Below are 17242 nucleotides of genomic sequence, written 5' to 3' on the forward strand. Positions count from 1 at the left end.
TGCTCTCCTGGTCCATAATCTGGTCTTTACCCAGGAAGGGCCCTCTTTCCCCTGCATATGCAAGTACTAATGCTCCTCTCTGCCCTGAAACTGTAACCCAGAACTGTGCATGGTCAATAGAGTTGCCAATCAGTGAGCCTGTAAATTATCAATGTGCTTCTTCCCCTTCTCCAGTGGGTACCACTTCTCTATAAGGTCCTAAAGTCCCTAAGTGTCATCCTATGGTTTGTACTCCCCTCAGAAGAAAATTAAACATGAGGCTACTAGACAGACAACACTGCAACATTCTGGTGAGTCTCTCTTTAAACTCAAAAACTTCTAGTTTTAGACAGCCCCCAGAGGGAATAGAAGGGCTAGATGTGCAACTCTGCTCCCCACCCCACACACACACCCCACTTTCCATTGGAGCCATACCAACTGAATAATTCACTGTAATACCAGAGTGCTCAATTCAGGTCCCTTGCTCTTTCATACTGTAACTTTAGTCTCTCACTACTATTCTTCCCAGCACTGAGAGACATGTAAATGTCTCTCTCCAAAAGGCAAACTGCTCAGAAAATTCTCCTTTTAGCAATAAATGACTACTTCACCAAACTCTCGAATTGACAATTTATGCACAAGGGGTTGTCTCCCTGAGGCTATCCTTGCCCCAGAAATCATCCCTCCTCTAACAGGCTAAGGATAATAAACTACATTGTCTAGGTATTCCCCTTCCAAGCAATATGGACAAGCACAGGTGTACCACGTGGCCCTCCAAAGCTGCCATTAAGGGCTTTGGAGCAGGTGAACACCTCCCTATTCTAATGTCTTGCACTCTTGAAATGGAAAAGACAGTCTGTCATCTTCCTTTATAAGCCTGTGCGAAAGGATGCATTCTGTCACAAGGGTATCCTCACAAAAGTCTGAGCCAACCAATTAATCTTGAACAACCTCTGTCATTGAAACCTGTCTTCCAGGAGGTGTCAAAGGGTGGCTCCAAACCAACCAATTCATCTTGAAAGAGTTGTGTCCTACTCTTCCTGACCCCATTTGGGATTTCCTTGGCAAAGATACTGGAGTGGTTTGCTATTTTCCTTTTCTACCTCATTTTACAGATGAGGAAACTGAGGCAAACATAGCTAAGTGACTTGCCCAGGGTCACACAGCTAAGGTAGTAAGTGCCTGAGGCCAGATTTGAACTCAGGAAGATGAGTCTTCCTGACTTTAGGCCCAGCACTCTATCCACCAAGCCACCTAGCTGCCCAGGGGCTAGTCTCCTCAAAAAGGTGACAATATACAAATGCACCTCCAGAGGGAGACCCTTTCAAAACTCTTCATGAAAGGCTGCCCTCCCTATAAACTCATCAAGTTAAACTCCCCAGGGATCTCCAGCTTAGCACTGTACCAGGTGTATGATAGACACTTAATAAATGCTTGTTAACTCAAGAAAATACCCTTGATCACCTCTCTACAGAACTAGTGTCTTTCAACATTTCACCCAAACACTGTATCCTACATGAGTACTTTCATGGTTCCTCCACTAATATTGCCTTGCCGCAGAAATTACCTTGGTCTTTATTTTGCATTTTTCGTCTATATTTACATGTATGTGCATGTTATCTCCATGTCTAGAATGTAAGTTCCTTGAGAACAGGGACAGTTTCAATTATGTCTTCCTATTGCATCATACAGCACAGTGACTGTCACATAAAAGGAAGTAGATACCTGCTGGTTAATAGGTAATAATAACTGACATTGAGATAACCTTTAAAAGTTTGCCAAGTACTTTATTGACATGATGTCATCTGAGCATCAACCTTGAGACAATTCTGTGAAGCAGGTGTTGTTAGCCCTATTATACAGAGGGGGAAACTGAGTCTCAGAGGTCAAATGACTTGTCCACAGTCATACAACGAGTAAGTATCAGCAGCAGCTCTTAAAACCAGGGCTTCCTTATTCCAAATCCAGTACCTTATCCAACAGACCAGGCTGCTTCTCAGAAGACACTTGGTCCATTTGGTGTGGGTAATCATCGAAGCTTAGAGGCCACCTGGAATCCTTTGTTTCATTTCAATGGTTTGCAAACTGTAAAGTATTCTGTGGGGAGTGGGGGGTGGGGCATGGGGAGTAAGGGGCAGGGGGACTCTAAATTTGCTTCTGTTTTAATAGCAATGATGAAATACATAAAACAACCAGTAGTAATGAATAATCAAAAGCACAATCCTCTACACCAAAAAAGAAAATTCAAATTGGGAAGAACAATATATTTCATAAGGAGGAAGGCAAGGATTCCAATTATTGCAAGTAATTTTTTTTGTATGTGTTGTATGCATTAAGTAATAAATAATAAAAATAATCATTGTTTAATGATGTTCTGGAATTTAATTAATTCTCATACATGTTTTGATTATGCTTAATAATAAATACCATTTTGGATAAATGTGGATTTTGGTAATAGGGAAGATGAGATACCTTTTTTCATAAAATATGCTGCTTTCTTAATTAGTTTAAGGTTCTCTTTTTAAAAATAATTTGGTTTTTTTGTTTGTTTTAACGCAGCTTTGTAGAAACCAAGATTCTTGGTGCCCTCTACTCTTCCCTTGCCACTTTGGAAGGGGGCTATATAGGATAGAGGGAAATACAGAGTTTTTTCCTTTGTTTCATTGGTTGCTCTGGTGGAAGAAGTCAGTATCTAGTAGCTGACCTACTGGTAAGGAGCTTCTGAGTACTTCACCAGGCTATTTAGACATCAGACACACTCTGGCCTAGGCTTGTACTTTATGGCTTGGTAGAATCTGCCAGAACTTCTGCTCCACGAGTATCACCTTTAAAACCCCAGAGTCAGCTCCATAATGTGATGAAGCATCAGAGTAGTATTTTGCAGAGCTCACTGCAGCAAGAGAGATTAAAAGATAGACAGCCTAAATGCTGGTGCTACGTTTGTTTCTGGTTTTAGTTTTGGTTTTTCTCTTCTAGACCAGGGATTTCATCAGAAGAGGCAATTCTGGATGGGGAAGCTCCCTTCACTAATGCAGATCACTCATCTTTCTGCAACTTAAAGTTCTAAAGAACTGGGGCAGCTAAGTGGCACAGAGGATAGAACACTGGGCTTGGAAGACTCTTCTTTCCTGAGCTCAAATCCAATTGCAAACACATACTAGTCGTGTGACCTTGGGCAAATCATTTAACCTTGTTTGCCTCAGTTTCCTCATCTGTAAAATGAGCTGGAGAAGGAATTGGCAAAGCATTCCAGTATCCTTGCCAAGAAAAGCCCAAATGGGGTCACAAAGAGTCAGACGCGACTGAGCAACAGCAACAATCGTTATCCATGATACCTTAAGAGAAGGAGAAGAAGGCCTTGAGAGTATTGGGTGAGTGGATCTGCTATGGTGGGGGGGGGGGGGCAGTGTTAGAAAGACAGAGGAAAAGAATTGCCCAGGATGAGACAGTATAGTCTACAATCTGTGACGGTGGGAGTAATAACCACGTTAGTCACCTGGAAGTATTGAAGTAGTAAAGTAGTAGTAGTGGTGGTAGTAGTAGTAGTAGTAGTAGTAGTAGTAGTAGTAGTAGTAGTAGTAGTATTGAAGTAGTAAAACAACTTGCTTTGTCTTAATCACTTTGTGAGATGCTTGCATGTAATTAATTATATGGCATTTTATTAATATGTACACATTCAGACACGCATATATGTATAGACACTTGCAAGCTATAGTTTTTAGAAATATGGAACCAGAGATTGCCTTAAACTCTCCCATTAGACAATTATGCAAGTTGGGGAGGGTAGGCCAAAGGAGTGCTACAATTACAGGGTGTCTCCAAAGTCTTAGTGGGTTTTTAAGCTTTAATACCATATACATGCAAACACACACACATGCAGACACACATACACACACATATACACACACAGATATATGCAAGTATATGTATCTGTGTACAAATATGTGTGTATATACACATACACATGCACATACACGTACACATACGTATACGTATACATATACACATACATATATAGTATGGTGCTACAACTACAGGGTATCCCAAAATCTTAGTGCATTTTTAAGTTCTAGTAGCTTTTATATATATAAATACAATATTATACCTATATATGCATATGTATTAATGTCACAGATATGTATATATGTGCATATATACAAGTGTATATATACATATATGAATGTATGTATATGTGTAAATAGAAATGTATATGTATGTGTGTATATGTGTGTGCATGTGCATATGCATATGCATATGTATATGTATATGTATATGTATATGTATATGTATATGTATATGTATATGTATATGTATATGTATATGTATATGTATATGTATATGTATATGTGTCTCACCTCCTCCCATACTCACATAGCTACCTAAGGTTCAAGGTACTCTGCAGGTCCACACTCCTAAAATTACAATTCACAAAAACTAAAAACAAAAAACTACTAATGTGTTTACCTTTAACTAGTCAACCATTATAGCAAAAGGATTTACTGAAATGGCATAATAAGAAAAGTCATAATAAAACTTCTTCCCATAAACCTATAAAACTCTCTTTCACAAACACAAACCAAATTAGGGGGAAAAATAGAGTTCAGAGCTGGAAAGGTACACACATAGGATTACCTCTGGACAAAGTAACTTTTACCTCTGGGCCTGCTTGTGGGCTGCGTATGAGGCTCTAGTGCTTGGCCATGGTCACTACCATCTCCAGCTCTGGGCTCAGCTAAGATCTTGGCCTAAGGTGCTCATGTATTCATTTTCTTTCTTTCTTTCTTTCTTTCTTTCTTTCTTTCTTTCTTTCTTTCTTTCTTTCTTTCTTTCTTTCTTTCTTTCTTTCTTTCTTTCTTTCCTTCCTTCCTTCCTTTATTTCTTCCCTTTCTTCCTTCCTTTCTTTTCTTTTTTCTTTTTCCTTTCTTTCTTTCCTCCTTTCTTCTTCTTTTCTTTTCTTTTTTTTTTTTTTTTTTGCTATACACAGTAAGTTACAGAACTCATGCTCTAGAACCAACAGAAGTATGAACACTGTGGCCTGCCATTTACTGAACAAGATCCCAGGTCTAAGCACCCAGGTCTTCTGCCAACTGAACTTGACTTGACTCAGCTGCCATTTTATTCTGTCACAAGATGCCATTGCCAATGAAGGGTGAGTAGAGAGAAATTCTCTCCCTCAACCACCTTGCTGAACTCTCCAAGAGGAACAAGATAAAGGTGAAAAGCAAAGTGGCACAGTGGATAGAGCACTGGAGCTGGAGTCATAAAGCCCTGTTTCAGTACTGCCCTAGACACTTACTAGCAGTGTGACTCTGTGCAAGTCACTTAATCTTTGCCCATCTTCAGTTTCTTTATCTGTAAAACAGATAATAGTTGTACCTTCCCCATAGGTTGCTTTGAGGATCAAATAGCTTACCCAATATAAAGAGCTTTACAAGCCTTTAAGCATTTTTAAAATGCAAATTATTATTATTTTCGTTATTATAACAGACTCACTAGGTCAGTTCAGGGAAAGACCTGTGACACCAGAAAAAGGGTACCAAGGTCATCCATAGCCACCACCTATTCCCCATATAGAAATTTTGTGGTATCACACTCATTACAAAGTGCAAATGAGCCACTCAGTGTCCAAAAAGTGGTGCACCCTACAACAGCACATGGTCTCCATTATCCATTGATCTTAATCAATTTTATCTAGTGGGATGGAAGCTTAATTGATCAGGGTCACCAGGGTTATATCCTGTTTTATGAAGTTGTAATAGCATTTAGATTTTAAGATCTTTCCCACCCATTAATAGGCCATGTGACCTACTTCCTTCACAGGAAGCCTAAGTTACATGTGGTGGGAGGAGCTTCCTGACAAGAAAAGATAGTTATGTCACAGGAAATACAAAGAGAGAGAGAAAGAGAGCAGTTATGGCTGCTAATGGCTGCTAATGGCCACCCTTGTGATGGTTAGAACTGAACAGGCTGACTTAGCTGTACTGTGAGTTTGTTTTGGGAAAGACCCTAGCAGGGGGTCAGAGAGGTTTTGGGTTGGAGAGGTTCCATGTTGTGATATCATGTTTTGGGTTCCTTGCTGTTATGATGAAGTGGGTTAACTGGCTATGAGAGCTGAACGTTTGGTTATGGGATATGGTTCCCTGGTGTCTGAATAAATGTTATATTTCTTCTGCCTTCTATATGGAGAGTCTCTCATACTTTGTGATACAGAACTACACAGGCATTTCGACAATTATCATCTACATTGTTACTATTGTCTTACTGATACAGAAGTATATATTTTGGTAAAGTAGAAAAAGATGTTAGATGAATTTTAGCATACTTTGTTTTATCATAAACTTATTTATTACCTATGAATAAAAATAATAAATATAGTTTTATGAAGACCAAAGCTAGCTGGTAGTTTTTATTTTTCTTAAATGCAATCTTCAGTAATTTAATTTAAGTAGAAGGGAGTTAGATTTTAAAAAAAACAGGACTATGATTTGGAGTTATAAATCAATATTATCACCAACCCAAATATGTCAAGCCAGTTCTTCAAAGATTTTGTGGATTGAACTAAAATTGTTTTTGGATTCTGCCATTATTTAAATGTGTCAAATTCGAAGGAGGTCGATGGGAATGGTAAGATTAGCATGGCTCATGTCTCCCCTAATTAAAAAAAAAAAGCTTGACCCTTCTAACCATTCAAGCCACCGTTCCATCTCTTTTTCTCTTTCAATGCCAAACTTCTAGAAATAGTAGCTTGTGTGTGCTGCTTCTATGTCCTTACTATTCACTTACCATTTAACCTTTTACAATCTGACTTCTGTTCTGATTACTCTATTAAAAGCATTTATTCTAAGACTACAAACGGCCTCTGGTTGCCAAATCCAGTGGCCTTTGTTCAGGTCTCATATCTCTTGACTTTTCTGTCATTTTTAAACCTGTTACCCAACTTGATATTTTTTCCTTTCTTGTTTTCTGGGATGCTGTCCTACCTTGGTTCTGCTCCTTTCTTTCCAATTCACCCTCCTACACTGGTTCCTTTCTTTCCTCCCAGAACCTCAGGGGTACCCTCCAAAGTTCAGTTCAAAGTTCTGTTCTATTCTCTTACATTTTCTTCTGCAGCAGTCTTATCCATACTTATGGCTTCAATTCAAGGCCTTATGCCCATGATTCCCAAATTAATTATCATCATGTGTCCCACTCCTGACCTCTCCTCTGACCTCCAGTCTCTCATTTTCAATTGTACGTCTCTACCTAAATGTCCCATTCATACCTCACACTCAGCATGCCTAAAATTGAGTACATTATCTTCTCCCTTAACCTGCCCTTATTTCTAAATCAATTCTTTCCCCTTTGTTGTTATTATTCTGTTATGCATTAATTTAATGTTTTGTCATTTCACTTGTAGTTCTTGCCTGGTGTGTGAATAAAGGATGTGTTGGTGTGGGAGCTGGAGCCATAATTTGCATAATTATGATTACAAAACAACAACCACCTCTCCTTGAACCTAGAGTAGCAAGGGTTCCAGAACTGAGTGGGACTCTTGTTACCTCTCATTTGATCTTCATCATAACCCTATGAGGAAAGTGCTATAGAGATTAATTATCCGCACTTTCAGATGAGGAAACGGAAACTTAGAAAGGTGAAATGATTTGACCACAGTCAAGCAAGCATTAGAAGTGAGGTTCAAACCCAGGTTTTTTCTAACTCCAGCACAGTGTTATTTCTAACATACCACAAGTATTATCCAAAGATATAAATTTAGGAAGAAGATGAAATTAAACAAACGGCAAATCAGTCATTGATATAAACTCGTTTATCTATTCAAAGGTATGTGTCTTTTGGAAGAAACTCCCCAGAAAAGGTCTAATCATTATTGTTTGGGGTCAAAGTACTGCTACTATGCTTGTCAGAAGTTCTGTTCTCAGTTCATGTAACAAGGAATCACATAAGCTAAAGACAGAAAGGTAAGATGGTAGCAGTCATGGTACTATCTACTTCCCACCTCACTCTTTCCTATCCAGAATTCCCAAAGGGATTGAGGAGATACTGTTCTAGTCCTAAATGTCTCTCAACTAAATCTCTCTTTCTCTGGTCAGCATTCCCCTATATTGGTTAAGTCTGCCTATTTAGAATGTATACCTTGTAGTTTTATCAGTGCTGAAGCATAGCACAGAGTAGATACTTAATAAATACTTTTTCCTTCATTCGTTTTCAACTCTTCTAATTTACCTGTTCTGCTCTTGTACAGCAGATAGATGCTGGCAGAAAGACCCGAAGACATGGTGGGGCAGTGTCCAGCAGTACAGACTGGATTAATTTACAGATATGAGGCATTTGGATTTTTGATCCTCTACTCCATAATAAACAGCCTTCACATTTTTCATTATCAATGTATACTATAGTTTCTCTATATCATGTGAAAATGATCAATGACCCATTAACTATTGCGGTGCCAGAAGCCAGCTATAAATCAATATTGCCTGCCAATATATATCACTGGAACCTTGGATCAGGTAAAACATGGAGCCACCCCCAGGAAGATTCTGTGCAGTTAAATGATATCCACCCAATCCCATTCATTCATGCCTTCTCCAAGTCTGCAGCAGTTTTTGTTTTCTGAGTCATTGGAAGCAATGATTGATTAGATGAATTCCTTATTGCAGGAATCACAAACCCTCTAACACTACTCCCTTCATCTTTCTATCTTATAGACCTCAAAATCACTTGGCACATCAGTTGTTTTTTTTTTCCCATTCTATTACCAAGATGAATTAGTTCTATTTAAATTTTTCAATGCCTTATGAGAGACAGAACAGGATGTTAGCTAGAAGGTCAACCTTGGACTCAGAAAGACCTGGGTTCAAATCCTGCCCTACAAATGTATTAGCTATGTGATCATGGACATGTCACCCAACATGTCAGTGCAACAAGAAATTCACTAAGACTTTAAGTTATCCACAAGTTATTAATCTGAATTGATAAAGGGAGTTACCATATTAGGAGTTCTTCATACCATACCACAGATCTGGCCAAAAAAAGTCTCAGCAAATTTCCCATCGTCAACTATAATTTACAATTGATAATGGAAGAAAGGAGAGGTTGTTTGATAAATAAAATGCATGGATTAAGCCATAAATCCTGATTTTACCTAGTAATAAAATCACCCCATACCTATCCTTTCTACCAAATAACTAAAGTGGCTGATATATGTTTCAACTCATTTTATTTCTGTCTTTCCACCTTCTGGCAGAAATGGCCCAAAGCAGAAAGAAGGAGACAGAAATGGAAAAGTAATAGATAATCTACAAACTAGATAATCAGAACTGACAGCATTGATGATTTTATGATTTTTAAATTTCTATTCACAATCATTATGCTCCATTCTTTGATATTGTGAAGCATATTTCATTGCAGAATGCAGTGACAATTCTTTCCTACCTTTCTGGTTCCAAACCAGCCAGTGATCTCATGCCACTGGCCAGTTAAAAGATCCAGGTAATGTGTCACAAGGGAGAGAGTTTAGACACTGGGTTAAGAACTAAAAGCTTAAGCCATCTACCCTTGGCTCTGCTCATGATCAGTATGTACAGCATTAATATACCATAAAGTGACTTTAAAGTACAGTGTTCTTTAAAAAAATAATAAAAAGCAAAGAGATGCTATGTAAACAGGGATTAAGTGAGACAGGGACTAGGCCCTTGATTTCCTTGGTATAAGGAACTCCCAACTGAGGAGATTCCCTCTACCAATGTAGGTCAACATCTTCTCTACAAATTAGTCATAGAAGTAAAGAAGTATTCACGTATGTGTATATGTATGTACTTATATATATAATATATACACGTGTGTGTGTGTGTGTGTGTGTGTATGTGTGTAGAGAGAGATACAGGGAGAGACAGGGACAGAGGCAGAGACAGAGAAATGTACACACACAAAGTGGAGAGCTGCTATCCATTGTGACATATAAAAAATTTGAGAGACATAGTTTCTGGGCAATTAATCATTTTATTAATCATGCTAGCAGATAATTAATAAAAGTGTCAGTGGCACTCACAAATGCCAAAGACCTCTCATGGAACCCAGTCAACACTTGTATGCCCTTGAAAGAATGGGTGTTCCTGAGGGTGGCAATCCACTCTGATAGGTTAACAAGTAATGAAAGAATGAATATTAAAATAAGAGGTGAATCTATTCTAATGAGGGGCTGGGGGACATGACTTTGAACACTCAGACCTGTTTGACTAGAACACAGTGGGTGGGATTTCACCTGGATTAGATTAAATTCTTTGTAAATTTCTCTAATTGGATAGAATTTCCTTCCCAGGATCAAAAGGCACATACCCCAGGGATTTGAGCAGTCTCATCCATCAACAACGGTCTTTCAGAAACTGAACAACCTACAGGCTTCTGAAAAAGTCCCAGTCCTAATTCAATAATTGTATGTAAATAAGGATAGGGATAGCTACTATTCCTATGATTACCTTCACATAAGGAACTCCCCTGTGAGAAAACTCCCTCTAAGGATGCGGTTCAGCACCTTCTTTGCGCCCAACTTACCACAGCCAGTATATATCAGAGGCAGGTCTCTCTTGACTTCAAGGTCATGTTTCTAGCCCCTATAGCATGCCTGTTGTCTCCACTCCCCCTTCCCATGTGATTGTGAGCTCTTCAAGGGCACAGATTTTTTTTTTAATTTTCTTTGTATCTCCAGCACTTAGCACAGAGCTTGGCATACAGTGGGTACTTAATAAATGCTTCTTGACTGACTGCTGAATGAAATCATGATAATAGTCAAATATCACAGTAGAAACAGCAGACCTCAAATTTCCAATGTTCCCAAGCAAACTTTTAATAGGGACACTTTTTAAAGAACTGATCTCTGCCCAAGTAAAAATGATTGTGACAGCTTCCTCATGGAATTATGAAAAATGTAATTCCACATACTACCCTCTAGTTCTCATCATTTGGTTATTAGGATGAAGATAGCACATTTATATTTTATTTATTAAAGGTATAAATGCAGATATAACCTGAGCGAAAAGAGTCAGCCTTAGCATTGCCATTTCCAACATTTATTTATTAGCTATGGGACTGTAAGAAAGTAATTTAATCTCTCAGGCTCAGTTTCCTCATCTGTAAAATGGAGTTGATAATGTCAACAGTGTCTATTTCACAGGGGTCTTGTGAGACTCAAATGAAACAATGTAATTAAGTCACTCTGCAAAGCCTTAAGTGGTATTTAAATATCAGTTATTATTACATGCCAGCAAACCAGGCCAGATTGTTGATATAGCAGGTATGGTAAAGCTCTCGTGATAGAGCATAAGGTTGCTTACCTATTCTGTTGTGAAAATTCGTAACTAGACTGAGAGTTTGATGTTTTAAGCTCCGTCAAGACAGGAACAGTATTTTATTAATTCTTTTCACATAGCCCAGTTTTTTGTACATAGTGAGTACTTAAGGAATGCTCATGGAGTACAAGGGAACTGTGATTTTCTTATAAAGCTAGAATAAAATTTTGAAGTTTATTCAGTATATTGAAACAGAAAAAAAAAATAAGCATTTAATAAGTGCCTACTGTGGGCCAGGCAATGTGCTAAGTACTTTACAAATATTACCTCATTCGATCCTCAAAATTACCCTTCAAGGTAGATGATATTATCCATATTTTACAATGTCAGAAACTGAGGCAGACAGAAGATAAGTAACTTACCCCAAAGTCACACAGCTAATAAGTGGCTGAGGCCATATTTGAACTCGGGTCTTCCTGATTCCAGGCCCAGCACACTATCCATTATACTGCCTACCTGCATCTGAATGAGGGAAAACCAAGAACATTTAACTTCCAATCTGCAGCCATATTACTATAAGCTCCCATTTACCTAGGATTAAAACAAGCTAAAAGTCTAGGTGGCTAGAATCCTTTCCTATGGTACTATCTAATATAACTGATGCCCTTAAAGATGATGATGATGATGATGATGATAATTCACTTTCTTTTTTTTTTTTAAATGCAATTTATTTATTTAACATATTTGGTTTTCAGCATTGATTTTCACAACAGTTTGAATTACAAATTTTCTCCCCATTTCTGCCCCCCCCCACTCCAAGATGGCTTATATTCTGGTTGCCCTGTTCCCCAGTCAGCCCTCCCCTCTCTCACCCCCCGCCCCTCTCATCCCCTTTTCCCTTCCTTTCTTGTAGGGCAAGATAAATTTCTACACCCCATTGGCTGTGTATCTTATTTTTTAGTTGCATACAAAAACTTTTTTTGTTTTTGAACATCTGATTTTAAAACTTTGAGTTCCAAATTCCCTTCCCTCTTCCCTTCCCACCCACCCTCCCTAGGAAGTTGAGCAATTCAACCTAGGCCACACATGTATTATTATGTATAACCCTTCCACAATATTCATGTTGTGAAAGGCTAACTACATTTTGCTCCTTCCCAACCCATCCTGCTTTATTGAATTTTCTCCCTTGACCCTGTCCCCTTTCCAAAGTGTTTGTTTTGATTACCTCCACCCCCATCTGCCCTCCACTCCATCATCCCCCCGCCTTTTATTTTTTTTTATCTTCCTCCCTCTTCTTTCCTGTGGGGTAAGATACCCAACTGAGTATGTATGGTATTCCCCCTCAGGCCAAATCTGATGACAGCAAGGTTCACTCATTCCCCCCTCACCTGCCCTCTCCCCTCCTCCCATAGAACTGCTTCCTCTTGCCATCTTTATGCGAGATAATCCACCCCATTCTATCTCTCCCTATCTCCCTCTCTCAGTATGTTACTTTCTCATCCCTTAATTTCATTTTATTTCTTTTAGCTATCTTCCCTTCAAACTCAACTCACCCTGTGTCTGCTCTCTCTCTTTTACATATATATATATGCACATACATACACATACATACATATACACATAGATACATACATACATACACATTCACTTATATATATACATAAACATATATATATATGCATATTCCCTTCAACTACCCTAATACTGAGGTCTCATGAATCATCCATGTCCTCTTTCCATGTAGGAATGTAAACAAAACAGTTCAACTTTAGTAAGTCCCTTGCAATTTCCGTTTCTTGATTACCTTTTCAGGCTTCTCTTGATTCTTGTGTTTGAAAGTCAAATTTTCTATTCAGTTCTGGTCTTTTCACTGAGAAAGCTTGAAAGTCCTCTATTTTATTGAAAATCCATATTTTGCCTTGGAACATGATACTCAGTTTTGCTGGGTAGGTGATTCTAGGTTTTAATCCTAGCTCCATTGACCTCTGGAATATCGCATTCCAAGCCCTTCGATCTCTTAATGTAGAAGCTGCCAGATCATGGATTATTCTGATTGGGTTTCCACAATACTCAAATTGCTTCTTTCTGGCTGCTTGCAGTATTTTCTCCTTGATCTGGGAGTTCTGGAATTTGGCAACAATATTCCTAGGAGATTTCTTTTTGGGATCTATTTGAGGAGGCAATCGATGGATTCTTTCAATTTCTATTTTGCCCCGTGGCTCTAGAATATCAGGGCAGTTCTCCTTGATAATTTCCTGAAAGATGGTATCTAGGCTCTTTTTTTGATCATGGCTTTCAGGTAGTCCAATTATTTTTAAATTACCTCTCCTGGATCTATTTTCCAGGTCAGTGGTTTTTCCAAGGAGATATTTCACATTGTCTTCCATTTTTTCATTCCTCTAGTTCTGTTTTATAATATCCTGATTTCTCATACAGTCACTAGCTTCCACTTACTCCAATCTAATTTTTAAAGTAGTATTTTCTTCAGTGGTCTTTTGGACCTCCTTTTCCATTTGGCTAATTCTGCCTTTCAAGGCATTCTTCTCCTCATTGGCTTTTTGGAGCTCTTTTGCCATTTGAGTTAGTCTATTTTTTAAGGTGTTGTTTTCTTCAGTGTATTTTTCAGTATTTTTTTGGGTCTCCTTTAGTAAGTCATTGACTTGTTTTTCATGGTTTTCTCACATCCTTCTCATTTCTCTTCCCAATTTTTCCTCTACTTCTCTAACTTGCTTTTCCAAATCCTTTTTGAGTTCTTCTATGGCCTGGGGCCAGTTCATGTTTTTCTTGGAGGCTTTGGTTGTAGGCTCTATGACTTTGTTGTCTTCTTTAGGCTGTATGTTTTGGTCTTCTTTGTCACCAAAGAAAGAATCCAAAGTCTGAGACTGAATCTGGGCGCATTTTCGCTCCCTGGCCATATTCCCAACCAACTAACTTGACTCTTGAGTTTTTCAGTGGGGTATGACTGCTTGTAGATTACAGAGTTCTATGTTCTACGTTTGGGGGGGAGGTGCCAGCTCTGTCAGAGCCGCACTCCTCCTTCCCCAAGGACCCCCAGTCCAGACTGGGCTCAGATCTTCGGCAGGCTGTGCACCCCTGCTGTGATCCGCCACTTAATTCCTCCCACCAGGTGGGCCTGGAGCCGGAAGTAACAACAGCTGTAGCTGCCCCACCTCCGCTGCCCCCAGGGCTGGAAGCTGAACTGCGAACTCCTTCCACTCCCTCAGCTTTTCCCACTAACCTTCTCCGCAGTCTTTGGTGTTTGTGGGTCGAGGGGTCTGGTAACTGCCGCAGCTCACATATTCAGGGCGCTAGGGCCCCCTCCGCCCAGCTTCTGGTCTGGATCGTCCACGCCGCTCAGGCTGGGCTCTGCTCCACTCCGTTCCCAGCTCCCAGCTCCGTGTGGAATAGAGCTCACCCAGAGACCATCTGGGCTGTCCTGGGTTGGAGCCCTGCTTCCCTCTGCTGTTCTGTGGGTTCTGCCATTCTAGAATTGGTTCAGAGCCATTTTTATAGGTTTTTGGAGGGACTCGGGTATGGAGCTCACTCCAGTCCGTGCTTACCAGCCGCCATCTTGGCTCCGCCCCCCGATAATTCGCTTTCTATCACAAAGAAATCTATAATAATTTATAAGAAAATGACACACTGGTCAAGGAGCAGAAAGGATATGCCAAAAAGTCTCAGGGGTATAAGGATAAATTTATTATTCAGTAATTAAAATTGAACAAGCTGCCCAAGAGCTCTATAAGTACAAGAGAGTTTGGAATGATAGCAGTTAACAGAGCTCTATTATTATTCACAAGGAGAGGAGGAGATCTGATGCCAAAAGGGAACAGTCTTGGTGTGTAGACCTCATTGTCCCCCATGAGCCCCCCTCAGGGCTCAAATTTATTTAGACAAAGAGCTGGCTGGCACCAATAGGAGACAGCCCTGTCATCCATAAGGAAAGATAGTAGCACACTTGGGACCAATGAAATGAGAGTATTTTCTAGAATGCCTAATACAGAGTAAAGAATGAAAGATATAGTTATACAGAACTTTACTTTAACTGTGCTCATCTAGCAAGAGGCTAGGGGTGGGGGATGGGCATAATAATTAGTCTTTTTGAGTATATAATCTTTGCCTGCCTGCATTTGGGGGAAAGGGGAGAGGAGGGTTGGGGCAGTATTAGACAAACTGGTTTTTACCAGTTCCCAAGCACCATAACATCTATAACATCTTTTGCTGACTACTGCAAAGCCTTGACTCAGTTCTACATTCATAGCTTATTTGTAAATAGGCCATGAATATAGAACTACAAATATATAAAATAGAACCAAGTATAGTGAAAATGCTAAGGTAGTTAATGTCCACATGGCAAAGTGTCCAAGAGTGTGGAATGGTGGAAGCAATACTAGATTTGGAGTGAGAGGACCTGGGTTCAAAGCCTACTTCTCTCCCTTACATGATGGTGGGCAAGTTATTGGCCTCTCTAGGCTTCAGAGGGCTTCCTCAGGGCCTTCCTCATCTGTAAAATAAAAGGGGCTGGATTGAATTGCCTCTCAGGTCTTTTATAGTTCTAAATCTATGATCTATATTATCTATTTAAAACATGTCACCAACACAATAGTGCCAAGAACAATTGATATAAAATATGAAATTTCAGGAACAGCCTAAACTAAAATACATTATCATCTGTTTTAAATAGAATTAAGCACAGCTTCCAAATTAAATGAGTCAAACCAAAACATTTAATTGACTTTTTTAATGTATATTGCTGACATCAAGCTATATGGCTCCACCAAAAAAAAAAATCTAATGTCTCCTTCATCTCATAGCCTATTTCTCCCAAAACATGAGAATATCATCTGAACTTGATAAGTATAAAGGTCTTATTGTATGTGAAAGAAAGATAGAAACTAAAAGTTTTGAATTTAAATCCAGAAGTCAGATTGAGTCAATGGATAAAGGTAATACTCGCAAATACTTTGGTCTCCTCCAGCCAAGACACATCAGGTATATAAAAATATCAAAGAAAAGGCTATGAGTGAATACATCAAGAGACTTAATGGTATTCTAAAATAAAAGTTAAATCAAGAGGATATGTTTAAAGCAATTAACAACTACAAAATGTCAGTCAATATATTTTTTTTTAAAAAGAAGATGACAGGTTTGGAAATTAGCCTAATATAAGTTTGTAGAATAGTAACAAAAGACAGGGCCCATCACCCAAATGGACAACTGTAAAAGAATTAATACTTTGATATCAAAAAGGAGGAAAAAAATTAATTCTCAGACAACAGGGGAAAAAAACCTTACTGAAATACTTTTGGAACATATAGACATTGCCTCACCAAGCAATATTAAAAGCTTATAACAGGTACAAATCAACAGATTTGTATACCCAAAATACATCCAAAAGTGATTTCTCTCATGATGGAGCCTATAAAACAGGAAGTTCCAATGAATGCTCATTGAGTGCAATGGAACTGTGATTTTCCTATAAAACTAGAATAAAATTTTGAAGTTCATTCAGCATAGTGAAACAGAAAAAAGAAATAAACATTTATTAATAAACATTTATTAGGTGCCATTGTTAGTCAATTAAACATCTGTATCTGTAGGTGTAAGTAGATAATATGTGTGTGTATATATATTACTCAAAATTAATCCAAATATTCAATTAGTCAATTAATGTGACATTCTTCCTGGACTCATCTCCCCTGAACAGATTATCCTGTTTCCCAATCATTCTAGGAATACAAACTCCTTGTATTCTAGGAATACAAATACTCCACCATTTTTGTCTCTCCGTCCAGAGTTACTACCAACACCATTACCATCACTGATGACCACACATATACACAATGAATACTTTCAATGAAAGGTGAAGAACCCAGGATTTTCTACCACACTGGGACCTCTTTATGAAAACTAAATGAGTTGTAAGCCACTAGTGAAAAAAAAACATCTTGTTCATCCTTTCCATTTTAAACAAGGCCACA

The sequence above is a fragment of the Trichosurus vulpecula genome, chromosome 5 (assembly GCF_011100635.1).
Source record: "Trichosurus vulpecula isolate mTriVul1 chromosome 5, mTriVul1.pri, whole genome shotgun sequence".
In the NCBI taxonomy this organism is placed as follows: domain Eukaryota; kingdom Metazoa; phylum Chordata; class Mammalia; order Diprotodontia; family Phalangeridae; genus Trichosurus; species Trichosurus vulpecula.